The sequence below is a fragment of the Mastomys coucha genome, unplaced genomic scaffold, assembly GCF_008632895.1.
Source record: "Mastomys coucha isolate ucsf_1 unplaced genomic scaffold, UCSF_Mcou_1 pScaffold4, whole genome shotgun sequence".
NCBI lineage: Eukaryota > Metazoa > Chordata > Mammalia > Rodentia > Muridae > Mastomys > Mastomys coucha.
The window spans coordinates 46,777,785-46,792,160 of NW_022196910.1; the positions used below are offsets into that span (position 1 = coordinate 46,777,785).

General features: G+C 39.9%; 1 protein-coding gene and 1 long non-coding RNA gene across 9 annotated transcripts in view; one reads left to right on the forward strand and one right to left on the reverse strand.

Moving 5' to 3' along the window:
* Grip1 (glutamate receptor interacting protein 1) overlaps positions 1-14,376 on the forward strand; it is a 648,195-nt gene that overhangs the window by 259,007 nt on the left and 374,812 nt on the right. The window lies entirely within an intron of this gene.
* On the reverse strand, positions 1,571-11,202 carry LOC116075878. Its single transcript, XR_004112754.1, has 2 exons — positions 11,040-11,202; positions 1,571-1,876 (listed from the first exon to the last, which is right to left on the reverse strand). It is a non-coding gene; the product is annotated as an uncharacterized LOC116075878 (long non-coding RNA).

The following is a 14,376-nucleotide window of genomic DNA, read 5'->3' on the forward strand; positions in this document are numbered from 1 at the left end:
TCCCTCCCCCTCTGTCTCCTTCCCTCTCCCACTCCCTCCCTCTCCCCCTTCCCCCTCCCTCTCTTGATCAATGTGCCAGACAGACATAGTGGATGATGTTAACATATCCTTTGGACAGATGGCAGCCTCTTCTGTACGTTGGGTAGGAGCTGAGCATGTAGTGTGCTTGGATCCTTGGCCCTTGGGGGAAGAATGAAGAGAAGTGAGGGGGGAGAGAAGAGGCAAGAGGAGCTTAGCCATCCTCACTCCCCCAGCGCTGATGTGCTGAAGACATTTGTTTCTATACTAAGAACTGTGTTCATGAAACTGACAGGCCTTGGATGTGAGATCCTGGATGACCTGAGCCTTAGTCATACCTGGTTTGACTCAAGAAGTCTCTGCGGATTCAGAAAAACAATTATAAAGAGACAGGCTTGGTTAGGAAGAGGCATTTTGCTTGCTTTATTACCACCCTCTTTGTTTTTCTTTTGAAAGAATTGCTTTCCATCCTCAGTGCATTTGTTTGGTTGAAAATTGATTGGCTGGCATATTCCATTTGTTGGGTATTTTATATTACCAGCTTTATCATCCTGAGCTCTATGTTTTTTCTATATGAAATAATTTAAAGGACTAGTAGACTCGAAGGTACTTTAGAATCTATGTTGTCTGACTTGTGTATTTCTTAGATGATAAATAACTAAAATGCCCCATAAACAAAATGATTTGCGTAGTCCCAACTAATTGTGTGGTCGTCACAAAATTGAGATTAGGTGGTATATTCCTTTACTGGGTCTCCTCCTATCTATTACCCTGTGTGTAAGGTTTGGCTCTCCAGTAGCTTCTCTGGTTTACCCATGTATGAGGTAGATAGTTTCCATGACAAATTGTTTATCCTTTTAATTCTGAGTCATCTTAGTTGTTAATTTAAAATTATCAATCAATATGTTTTATTTATAGGTGATATTGATGACTGATTATCAGTGACTCAAACCCTCCTTTCCGTATTACTTCCCACCTGTCCCGAGGCTTGCAAACACAACTGTTTGGTCATTGAATATGTCTGTGGGACACTCATGCTAGCACAGTTTCCCTGAGAATAATAGACTCAGGACTAGTTTGGACTTCTTTTGATAAGGTCTGCTGTCTGATATAGAAAATTCTTCCTTAACACCTCACCATGAGGAAGGTAGCTTCTGTGAAAATTTTCCACTGTGAGCATTGATCCTGGACAAAGACTGAGCACTGTGGGAGCCTATGCTTCTTCTAAATAGGTGCAGGTTACAGGATGGGTCCCTGGCGTAGTCAATAACACTTTACAAGTTCAGAGTCTTTGTCTTGACCCAAATAGCTGTAGACCATAATGAGTGTAACACACTCTGAGACTGTGTCTCCCTCTGCTTACATTCTCCTTTCACGCCCGGAGCACGTGCTATATGGAGGTGCTCCTTCAATGCTATGTTTGCCTTAGCTCTACAAACTCAAAAGATCTTCATACTGGGCTCACATCCCATGTGGCTTTATTTTTTTTAAGCTTTCCATTCCTTTCCTTTCTTCCTTTCATGTTTACTACTAAAAGACAACCAAGTTTTTCAGTTGTTTAATGAAAAGCACACTTTAATGCTCTCTGTCTGCATGGAACACTGGGCACTTGTTTATCTTCCTTGAAAGAATTTTTTCTCTTTCGGAAAAGAGCAGTCTTTGTATTTAAAGTACTTCTGTTTCTGCTTTAGTTCTGTCCTTATTGGTTGATCAGATCTGTTGTGATTACGATATGCACTGTTCATCCTATGTGGATTGGCTTAGGAACAGGCACACAAAGCAGACTGGGTCCAGGACAATGGTTTGCCCCTTGGAAATTTATAAATGTAACCGATGTCATGATGCACGGTGGAACCACCTGTAGGGGCAGGGAGAGCGAAATGGCAAACATGAGTACTAGAGGGAAAACGTAACTTCTCCATGGCCACCCAAACTGCCCAGAGTTCCTGGAGGGAGAAAGGATTAGACCAAGAAGCAAAGCTTGTATTGGCTAATTCTAATCCAGTAGTGTTGAACTTTTTTTTTCTTTGAAAATGTGATTATTTGTTTTCATTTAATAGCAATAAGTACCAGAAATGAAAACAAAACAAAACAAAACAAAACCATATGGTTTTCATGAAAGTTCTGCTTTCTATATAAAGATGGAAACCATAATGGGTCTGTGTAACTGTGACTTTAGGTGAACAATCAGGGTCTTTATACTTCTTAGTGTCTCATTTGTCCAATAACACACTGCTCCTGCTGCAGGACACTGAAGACCCAGGGGCATGGAATGACTGATGAGTCTAGTCAGTAGCCTGTGTCTCATGGGCCTGCCCACAACCCGTGTATAGCTGCACAGAGAGGCTATCAAGGGGGCATATTTAGGCAGATGACATTTTCATTTAGCCAATCTTCTGTTTCCCATTCATTCCTTTTCCCCAGTTTCCTTTAAGAGAGGAATCCTGCTTAGAAGAAATCACATCACACCAGTACCCCACACAACCCTCACCACATAATCTACTCTGAAGTTGGGGTGTGGGTGGAGACTCCATTGCACCAGTGATTTTGGATCTGCAATCGAAGTGACAGAATTCTGTTCTGCTATCCCAAGTATTATGTAATCTCAAAGTCAAAAGACTCCTCTGAAGCATCTAGCCACAGAGCCCAGTTATTGGAGTCTGTTGATTAAAACTGAATATCAGTTATTGGGTCTACAGATGAATAAAAATAAAACTTAGGTTCATTTTAAATACTAAACCTATGCTGGTGTATGTTGTAGAAATTCCTTAAACTGATGTTACAGTATTATTAAGTTAAGGACAAATCCATTCATAAAGTCATATTTATATAGCATAAATAAGAAATGCATATTTTTCTCCTCCTCTTTCTCTTCCATGCTGGGACTATGGTTTGTAGACGCTAGGCAAGTGCTTTATCAGTGAACTGCATTCTTAGCTCTTGATTTTTGTTGTTGCTATTTGGCCATATGTCTCAATGTGTTGTAACTCAAGCAAGCTTGCCTTGAACTTTCTACAACATGCAGTGTTGTCTTGAGCTCACAATTCTGATGTCTGTGTTCCATTGGGGTTGAAATTAGATTTCATACCTGATTCTTTATTTCTGATCTTTCCAAGAACAGGAGAACTGGACTGGAGGTGTGGCACATATATACACTAGAGGAGCAATGGAATATTAGCCTTTGACATTTAAGGCACGGTTTCAATTCTTGGCACTGACAGGGGACAGGAGCATTGAGTTTGTGGAAATCATTCAGTCATCTCTATTCCTCTGGCAGATATAGGTTGACTATCCCTAGCTTCCTAAGCCAAAATGCTCCAAAATGAGAACTCTTTTGAGACTCAGCACACCACCACCTATACCTAGAAATTTTGGCACTTACCCTCGTATGGTATGTCACACTTAAAATTGCAAGCACACTAAGGATACTGTATAGTAGTGAGAAAGTATATCTTAGGTAGAGTTGTCCCTCTCTGAGAAAAGGATGTGGAGCTGATGCTGAGGAGACCAGATGTCTTGGTCAAGAGTTGAGAGGAGGCTGGGGAGGTTAGAAGTATATGTATTCATTTCCAGCCATACTTCATTTGCTTTCTGAATGGATTGTTTTCTAAATGTTTATTTGTAAGCTCAGTGTTTTGAAATTGAGAGTGCATTTCTTTCTAGGAATTATAGAGTAAGAATGGGAAAAAATAAATTCAAAGTGAGGGTTGATCACACATGCCTCTAAACGAGTTCACTAATGGGAAAAACAAAGTGGCCAAAGGGGACCTGAGTTACTAGACAAAACATTTGCCTTGCTGAAAAAGTAATTCTGTAGTTGTCAGTCATGAATGGAAACCTTCTGTTTGCCCAACATTACAACATTAGGGTCACAAAGTAGAGCTGTGCTTGTCAAGAATGAGAACATGGTTGACTCCACCTAGACAATGATGTCATAAAACTGAGACTTGAATTCTTTACACCAATAACCCCAGTGCTCAGGCAAAAACTGCCCTTGCCACAAAATCAGAGAATTCTGATGTTTGTGATTGCTTTAGTGTTTGTTTTTATATCAATTGCATATATCAAACTCCTTCCTACTCATGGTGGTGCATGCCTTTAATACTAGCACTTGGGAGGAGAGGCAAGTGGATTTCTGAGTTCGAGGCCAGTCTGGTCTACAGAGTGAGTTCCAGGACAGCCAGAGCTATACAGAGAAACCCTGTCTCAAAAAAACAAAACAAAAACAAAACAAAACAAAACAAAAAACAAAAAAAAAAAGAAAAAAGAAAGAAAAGAATGCATACTCTGGCAATGCTTGTTTCCAGACTCAAAGCCTGGTTGTAAAGACTATGTGTTCATACCTAACTCTACCACAGTCCTCTGTGCTAGTGGGGAATTTATCCTCATGCTTGCCTGACCATTGTTGATTACATCTCTAGCAATAGGTTTAAGTAGAGAAACCTGTTGTTTACTGGGATATTAATTATTTTCTCAATGTTTGTTAAATATGATTCATCTTTACTATTTCAAAATGTATCCAACATAAGATAAAAAACATTTTCTTTTCTGATGATCATCTAAACTGTTTTTCATGAGATGCATCTAAGCAAGGAACTTAAAATGTATGGCCAATTTCAGCATCATGGCCATGTTTTGGGAAAACAGGTGTCTCTGCTGCTGAGCTGGCCTTGTGCTTTCATGGTGTGTTTCTGTTGGCCATGGTATGTGGTTCATAAATTTTCAAGCATAGGAAATAGCACTTGATTTGTGAAGTTCTGCCTTTGAGATAAAACAAGACCCATATCAGATGAAGCCAGTGCATCATCAAGAGTGACTCATGTCACATACTGCCAGTGTAGAATGTGAAGCCAAAGTGCAGTGTTGGTGATCCTCCAAAAATGGATGCAGGTGGACAAAGCTTCAATCAAGATTGCTACAAATGATTCTACTTTTGGCTAAGCCATATTTTTGTAAACAGTAAACTGATCTGCATGCAAATAAATGAATTCAGTGAGTGTCTTTTTAAAATGGCTGTGATCATGAGACTTTGAAAATACATAAATCTATACTTTACCCTGCCTGTAATTGGAATCATTTTGTGTGGACAGCTGCCCAAAGTTGGGGTGAGATATTTAGGTACTAAGAAGCTGGTGGTAAATTTCTTCGGTATGGATTTGTGTTGGGGAGTTCATAGCACCAGAGAAATACTGTTTATGGCTAGTTTTATCCACCTATGTGGAACTTTTATGACTTATAGGACAAAATACCACTTTTATTATAAAAATTCTCAAAGCTTTTAAGGTAGATGTTCTTAGGACCATTATGCAGATAATGAAAGAAATATTAGAATCATGAAATATGGGACCTCTGGTCCAGCCCTCTGATTTTACAGTTAACCCCAACAACATAGAGATTACTGAGTGATTTTGTTTTTAGATTTCAAGAGAAGACATGGTGCAGGATTACACAGTGAGCTAGGAACAGTCCCAAGGAAGCAGTTAAGGGTATAATCCTGAAGCATTTGTAACCTCCTCACCCTCCATTTCTACCTCATGGCTTCAGGAGTGGCCCACAGGTGAAGTTCCCTACACAGGGCTCTCTCTCCTAAGGGATAGATTTGACACTTACACACGTGATTGTGTAAGTACACTGCACTTACTACATTGTTTTGTGAATGCACATACACCTCCCTCACATCACCCCACAACCCCCCCACACACCTTTCTTGTGACACTGCCATTTTTCAAACTTCAGCACCAAGGACAGCACCTCTGCCATTAGTTGTTAACTCTTACCACAAAACTGTAGAGATGGACGCACACATTCATGCTCCTCCCCTATACAGAAACTTATGTTATTTACTTCAGACAGTAACAGTTTACACAGCAGAATGACTACAGGGTTTAGAAAGTGTTGCTCTGACTCAAAGAGAGTAAGCCCTCCATTTACACTGCTTTAATAGCAGTGTCTCCTTCCACCCTTCCACAACTCCTAACCACAGAGCCCTTTCCCTTCCTCCCCCGAGGCATTGTTCAAAGGCTCCTTCATGCTTGTAGCCTCAAACCACTAGTTATGGAGCTCCAAGTCAGCTCAGAAATAATCTCATGTGTCTGAAAACATAAGAGGCAGCACAAGCAACTGCTGTTAGTCAGAGTCATTTTGTGACAATGTCATCCTTTTACGCAGTCTTGTTCTTTCATTTATCTCAAGTTAGGTTGTGCTTTGTGTAGGACTATTTGCATGCAATGTTTATATGACCCCTGTTGTTATTTAATCTCAAGATAGAAATTGAGAACTGATGTCTCTCATTCACAACACATTTGGTGGAGATTGGCACTTATCATCAATATGATCAATTCATTAGTACTGGGGTAGAAACCTTGACTGAGCTTTGTGTACATTCCTCTAGCAACACAGAACCAAGAACCAAGAAATCTAAAACATGTGGTCACATGAGCATCAAAACAGGAATGTGCTTTGTATCAGTGAGACCCAACACTCAATTATTAAAAATGAAATATTGAATGACCTTTGCATCTGTATGAACAATAATGACACCATGACATAAAAGAAGTATTCCTGAGACTGACTTAGTGGTCACAAATCTTAGCTATCATGAGAATGGGAAAACTACATAGAAGCTATTTTCCTTCATTCATCTTCCCAGTTACTAAGTTACACATGAGTCATATTCTTCCTACCCAAAAGCAGGATAAACGCCCACATATCAAGTTTACTGCTGGGACATATTTCTCAAGTGGAATGAAATTATTCACAGGAGTCCTAAGTATTTTGAGTGAATATTATTCCAACCCTTAACAACACTGATCAAGGGATGTTTGTGTCATTATACATCAGTTGTACTATGCAGGCTGATCTTGTTTTTTTCCCAAATGCCTTTGTAGAGTATTCCAATGGTCCCGGTCACTTAGCTATACAATTTTCTACATTTGGAAGGTTCTTTGTTTTATGATCCTGCTTTTCCTTCTTAAGGTTGAATGTTTCACAAGTTATCAAACTTGTCATACTTTATTAGTACGATAGTGCTTTCTTACTTTCAGATATAACATTATTTGGTATGACTTGGAATATTTAACATCATGTCTCTCTCCTTTCTTTGGAAAGTCAGTTCTTTTGTAAAGACACTAACTAGTGTCTCCATTCCATTTGGTTCTTTCCTTCACACCCTTTATTTTCCCACATTTTTCTGACCATTAGCCATCAATGTTAACTTGACTAGATCCCCTCCAACCTCACCAGTCCTATATCTACTTGTCAGAATGCTCATGACTTCTTTGTTTAGATATCTGCTTCCCTGATAACACCAGGCCCCTCAACTGTTTCCCTCTTTTGAAACTTCAGCCTCCCAGATTTGGCAGCGTTCACTCTTAGCTCCAGTAGACCATCTGTGGTCTCACACCTTCATTTGTGCTCCTGACATTGTTGGAAGGAAAAACCTCTTTAACTATGGCAGTTGGCTACATTACAAGCTTAGAGGTTCCAGTCTTAGCTGGACTTTCAACCTACTCATCAATCATTTGTTTTTATTTCCACTCTAAGTCATTCTCTTTCCAAAACTGCAACTCTCTTCTCCTCCTGTTGTTCCACACATTCTCAACTGAAGATATATTTCTGGGTTCTATTTATTCATATTTCCTACTTTTACCCATCTCATTTTCTTGATATTTCAAATGCATGGCTTCTACTCTTTAATCTCCAACATTCAAAATGGTTCCTAGTTAATATTTACATAATTGAATGTTGGCTTGTGACTCTCTGTATCCCATACCTACCATTCCATCAAAAATCTTCTAGCAAAGATCACCAGTGTGATCTGGTTTTAAGTTTAGTGGTATTTAAGACTTCCTTGACTTCTTTCATTTTGCTATACCAATTGAAGATGATGCTTCACTCTGGTCCTTAGTCTTGCATCTGTGGCTTACCCACTTCATGATTCTTTTCTCCTCTGATCACCTTTAGTCTTGAGGCTTCTTTCACATTAACTTTCTTTGCTGTTCTAAAATTCAGATTCTATCTGGATTCTTGCTCAATAAACTCTCCTTGTCCAATCTCATTTTCTTCTTTTCAGTTTTTATGCCACAGTTGAGCTCAAATTCTATGTTTTTGTCTTCTAGATGCTCCAGCATCTCAGATCTCAGTTTATTCCAAATGAAACTAACAACTTTATCTACAATCTAAACGTGTTTCTTCCACCCCTCGGTCCCATCTTTTGAAGTGGAAGGCATTGCCTGACGTTGGACAAACTAGGACTGAAGGATTTATTTCTCACCCCCTACATCTTCTATTTTTTTCCTATTAAGTGTGTCTACTTTATCTACTTTGTACTTTGTATTCCCTTTGTACCCAGCTAGCCCAGAGTTAGAGCCTAAGAAATGTTTTAATTATAATTTTATACCACACCAAAATGTAGACAACTAGAACAGAACTTGATTCCAAGGGATAAATCTATCCTCAACTTTGATGTGTCTATTAATATTTAGACCTACTGAAAAGATACTTAGCAGTTTGCAATGCCTTGAGGCAATTTTTTTTCCTGAGGTGTAAAGTATGCTGTTAGAGTTTGATTCATTATTTTGACCTTGTTCATTAAAAGCAAAGTGAGCAACTTGAGACTCAAGGACCTGCATAGCTGGAAATATTAGCCTGGTGCCTGGAATTCAACAATAATGGATTGTTTCATCCTTAGTAGTTTATTGTTGATATCTTTACCCTAAAAGGAAGTTAATTAGTCTTACTTGTGTATTTTTATTAAGAGATCTGCTATTTGGACTAGAATATTGAGTTAAAGTACAGTGACATATTGAAAATATGAAAAATAAAGTGTTTTCAGTGATCATGAAATGTTAACTCAATGATTCACCAAGAATATTGCAGGAGGCAATAGAGGGGGCAGTAGATCCAATGAGAACATTTAATTGATTCTACATAGGGGCTTTCAACACTGTTTAAACATAATAGTCAAGGAAAATCCACTTTTCCCAGAGCATGGCTTGTGCTATTTTCAAACATTATTAATTGACCAAGATGCTTAGAATTGCCCTGTCCATGTGATCTTAACTCACCTTTTCTATAAATAGCCAAGACTGTCTCACAAAGAATGAGTTCAGACAGATGTGTAAGTGGCTCATTTATATTCAGAGAACCCATTCTGCAGGTTTTAAAAGACACAGTGGAAACAGTTACCTTAGGTTAGTGATTTCAAATTTCAGGACATTTTAAATAGGTATTAAAAACCTTCCCCTATAAGCTAGTAAAGAGCAAATGCATTATGGCCTCCTTTCTAGCACTGTCTGTGAAGCCTGAATAGTATAGGTTCCGTAATGAGCACTGCAGTAACATGGTTTTGATTTTAGAATGTGACAATGCTTTAATATATATTTTCCTTTGGTAGCATAACTAATAGTCTTAAAAATTAATCAACCAGCTGCTATCATTGATAGTTTTGTAGATGGGAATGCCAAAGTTTTGGAAAGTTAAATGGAGCATCTTGAGCCTCACAGCTGATGAGAAAGATGAGCCCATTCTGAGGCACCAGCTTCCACTGAGTGGGGTTCAAGCCACAAGCAACAAGTGATTGTTATCTATGTTCACTTGTGCTTGAAACATTGTGAGGACTCAGTATATGTATGTTTGTAAAAAAAAAAAAAAGGAGGTTGGTCTAAGTGGAATGGAATTTCAACCCCCAATCTTTCTTTTAAAGTATCCTACTTACCCAACTTCAACAACATATGTTTGGGTCTAAATAGAATGATATGGGGAATTCCAGTTGAATTTGAAAGTCTTATAAATAAATGTGGCATCATCTGAGGACCTCTCCTCAAGGGTCAGAGGGTGAGCTTTTTATTGTTAACCTACTTGAGGCTAGCAGCATCTTTTGGGATGTCTTTATCAAAGTCCTCTCCTCAAGGGTTGTGGATTGTGGAAGGGGAGGAGGAAAGAGTAGAAGAGCCACAGGAGGCCAAGGAAACTGCATCTTGCAGACATAGCGGGGCTGATCCACATAGACTATGGCAGCATGCCCAAGATCTGAACAATTTCAAGGCAGATGAAAATTTCAGCCCTGGGAAGGGGCAGTGGACACAAGCTCTCAACCCTATACGAGAAGCTATTTGCAGTGGACATCTGTACTGGCTGTTTTGTGTGTCAACTTGACACAGGCTGGAGTTATCACAGAGAAGGAAGTTTCAGTTGGGAAAGTGCCTTCATGAGATCCAGCTGTGGGGCATTTTCTCAATTAGTGATCAAGGGGGTAGGGCCCCTTGTGGGTGGTGCCATCCCTGGGCTGGAAGTCTTGGGTTCTATAAGAGAGCAGGCTGAGCAAGCCAGAAAAAGGCAAGCCAGTAAGGAACATCACTCCATGGCCTCTGCATCAGCTCCTGCTTCCTGTCCTGCTTGAGTTCCAGTCCTGACTTCCTCTGGTGATGAACAGCCATGTGGAAGTAAGCTGAACAAACCCTTTCCTCCCCAAGTTGTTTTTTGGTCATTATGTTTGTGCAGAAATAGAAACCCTGACAAAACAACACCACCTATGGGGAAATGGAGAGTCAGTGTTCTTCAATGGAGTTTTCCTGGGTCTATCAACCAGCCCTCCCCCAGGGCAGATCCCATGCCTGACAATACAAACCACACCCCATGCTTTTTTATGTGGGCTTTTAATTTTGTTTTGTTTTGTTTGTTTGTCTTCTTGTCAGTTTTGCTAATTTTGATTTCCATCTTTCTTATTTGAGAGAGAAAACATGAGCTTGGTTAGTAGGGGTGTGTGGAGGATCTGGGAAGAGTTGGGGGAAGGGAAAAGGACATGATCAAAATATATGAAAAGAAATATTTATCTCAAAAAAAAACAGAAAAAAGAAATCTTTAAACAAAAAGAAATTTAAAAAAAATCAACATACTTAGCAGCTTCAAATAACAAAAATTTCTTTTCTCATAGTTTCTGTGCACCAAGAATTTGGGTGAGGTTAATTTGTTCCTTGGGCTCCTGCTCTTTCTTCAGCTAACAAACAACATGTAGATTGTACCTGTTGCTTTGATCCAGAGACTGGGCCAGGTAGAGGTCTCTGTACAAGTACACTTAGATGACTGCAAGTAGGCCTTGGATTCTTTATGGCAACTGGATGCAGACAACAGGTTTTTTTTTTCTCCTCCTATTCCCTCTCTTTTAAGCAGCAGGCTTCTCTCAGAGCCAGAAAGAGCTAGAAAGGGTAGAAGAGACAAGATTGTTTTCAATAGTAGTCATGGAAGTAGCTCTCCATTCTTCCTGCCTTTTCTTCTTTTGAAGAGTCACACAGTTTAGCCTGTACTCAGGAGAATGGGGTAGTACCGTGGTGGGAACATGAGGAGGTGAAAATCGTTGAGTAACCATAAGAATGCCTGCTTTATCTATAATAAATGGTCATTGTTCCACCACGGTAACTCAAAGGCCATAAAGTTTCAACAGACTGGCCACTACTTGTTCAGATTCTGTAAGAGAAAAGTTACAGAAATTCAGAACCCAAATTGACTTTAGTAGAAAAAATATTTATGAAAGAAGTCACAGGATAGTCTGAGATTAGGTTCCACATCCATTCTGTTCTCTCCCTCTGGCACTCAAGTTTGGTTTCTGCATAGCTCATCCACTGAGTTTTATGATGGTGTCTGTGGCTAAGAGAGTGGGATTTTGCAACAAGCCAACTAACAAGTTCTTCGTCACTCTTCCCTGAATCTGGGAGAAAGTGATCAGAGCAGATAAGGAAACCATAGCAACTACTTGCATTTATCTGTCCCCTTTAAAGCCCCGCCTAGTCTAATTTATACAGTTCACCATATGTTTGGTCTTTTGAGCCCATATGAGTTGTAATAACCAAATCCCATCGACTGTGCATCTTGTAAAGGGCAGGGACTTAGTTTTTACTTGTGAGGCTAAAAATCCAAGATCAAGATCCCAGCCAGCCTGGAATCAGACAAGGGTCAATTCCTTATAGGCACCATCTTTGTGCTCACTTGGACAATTTGCTGGGAGAAAGGTCAAGGCAGTTCTTTGGGGCTTCCTTTAGAAAGACACTTACCCGATTCATGAGGGGTGCACTCTAATGATGTAATCCCCTTTCATCAACCCCAACACCTTACTTTTTAATACTGTTGCCTTGAAACTTAGTTCTTGACTGTGAGTTTATGCAGTAACACACATACTTAGGCCTTGGTAGTGGTTCACCTGAAGATACACATGACGATGTGCATTATTTCATTGGCAGAATGGGAAGGCAACCATACTCAACAAAAGATGCCATGGAAGAGAATTCTTAGAGTCAATAACAATGGGTAAACTATAGCTATGCAGTTCATGAGTATCCTATGAACAATAACAAAGATGTCTCTTAAGCATTTCAGTATAACCAGTAATAGAAAAACATATTCTTTTTTTATTTTTTGGATTTTTGATACAGGGTTTCTCAGTATAGCCCTGGCTGTCCTGGAACTCACTCTGTAGAACAGGCTGGCCCCAAACTCAGAAATCCACCTGCCTCTGCCTCCCAAGTGCTGGGATTAAAAGCGAAAAACATATTCTTACAACTACAGCTAGTTATTATTAGCAGAACATATCAGTATGATTACAGTTAGGTATTTATATGGGGGTTTCAGTATGAAAACAAAGCCTTATTAATGTGTTGGCTTGTAGAAAATACAGAGGTGTGTGTGTGTGTGTGTGTGTGTGTGTGTGTGTGTGTGCTCTCACAAAGATAGTAATTGGGATCAGCTGGGGCCATTTAGAGGTCAAATACTAGGTGTTCAAGGTTGCTCATGTGTAAAATTAAACCTAATAAGCTGTAGCCACAGCTTTCTAGCAGCTTGCTTGTTGATGGCTTATTATGCCCCTCACCTTTAAGTATCTAAAAGATTAGACCTGGGGGTCAGTTCTAACTTTCTCAGAGAGAAAATAGAATTGTTGAATTGCTCTGTGATCAAATTAGATTGCGTGCGGTCGATTGCAAAACCACAAATCATTTGTCAGGCCTTGGTGGAGTTTTCTAGTCTATGGTTCAGTATAAACTGGTGTTAGTGTCACTCACTAAACCAAATGGGTTTCCTTTTCAACCCATGATGGAGCTGGAGAGATGCTTAGAGGAAAAAGCACACACTCCCTTCCCATGCAGCAGACCAGGGTTTCCAGACTCAGCAGAAGGCCCACAACTGCCCATTCTTTCAGTCCTAGGAGATCCAACATTCCTCTCTTGTTCTTTCCTGGCTTTCTCAGGAACCCAAATGCAGTGGTGCACACCAACCTACATAGGACCACACATGCACATAAAATAATGAATGAATGAATGAATGAATGAATGAAGAAAGAAAAAAAAACTTTTTAAAATGTTTTTAAAAACTCATGCATGGTATGAGATTATCTAGTAGCCTGAGTTACTAAGGCTCAGTGGTGCGTTTGATGTTGGTTACTAACCCCAATGAATGTCTAATGAATGGGTTTTCAGGCTGACTACAAGGAAATTTTGGACTGGTTCAGTCTTACTTAATTTTATTAATTTTATAAATATGAAACTACTTTACCTGGGTTTTACACAGCCCCGTTTGGTAGAAATATTCCTGTCATGTCAACCTTCTTTCTTTAACTACATCTCTACTTCTGCTTTCTCTTTTTTCATACACAGCTCAGTTCAGTACTTGGAGATTGGCACCTGTGCTTACTTAGGGTATTAAATGACCAGCGGACATTTGTTGGATTATAAAATTAGCTTGTAAGTCAGTTTTTGGACTGGAGAGCTAGTTCAGTCTCAGAACATTGCCTTGTTCCATGTAAAATTCTGGTTTCAATTTCTAGTATATAATTAATGATAACAACAACAACAATAGCAATGCAACAAAGGGCAGGTCTTGGCTGTGATAGGAAAGAGGGCCAGAATGTGGAAGGCAGGGACAGTCCTATTGTGTTCCAGGATGTGGAAGGCAGGGACAGTCCTATTGTGTTCCAGGATGTGGAAGGCAGGGACAGTCCTATTGTGTTCCAGGATGTGGAAGGCAGGGACAGTCCTATTGTGTTCCAGGATGTGGAAGGCAGGGACAGTCCTATTGTGTTCCAGGATGTGGAAGGCAGGGACAGTCCTATTGTGTGTGTTCCAGAATGTGGAAGGTAGGGACAGTCCTATTGTGTTCCAGGATGTGGAAGGTAGGGACAGTCCTATTGTGTTCCAGAATGTGGAAGGTAGGGACAGTCCTATTGTGTTCCAGGATGTGGAAGGCAGGGACAGTCCTATTGTGTTCCAGAATGTGGAAGGTAGGGACAGTCCTATTGTGTTCCAGAATGTGGAAGGCAGGGACAGTCCTATTGTGTGTGTTCCAGAATGTGGAAGGTAGGGACAGTCCTATTGT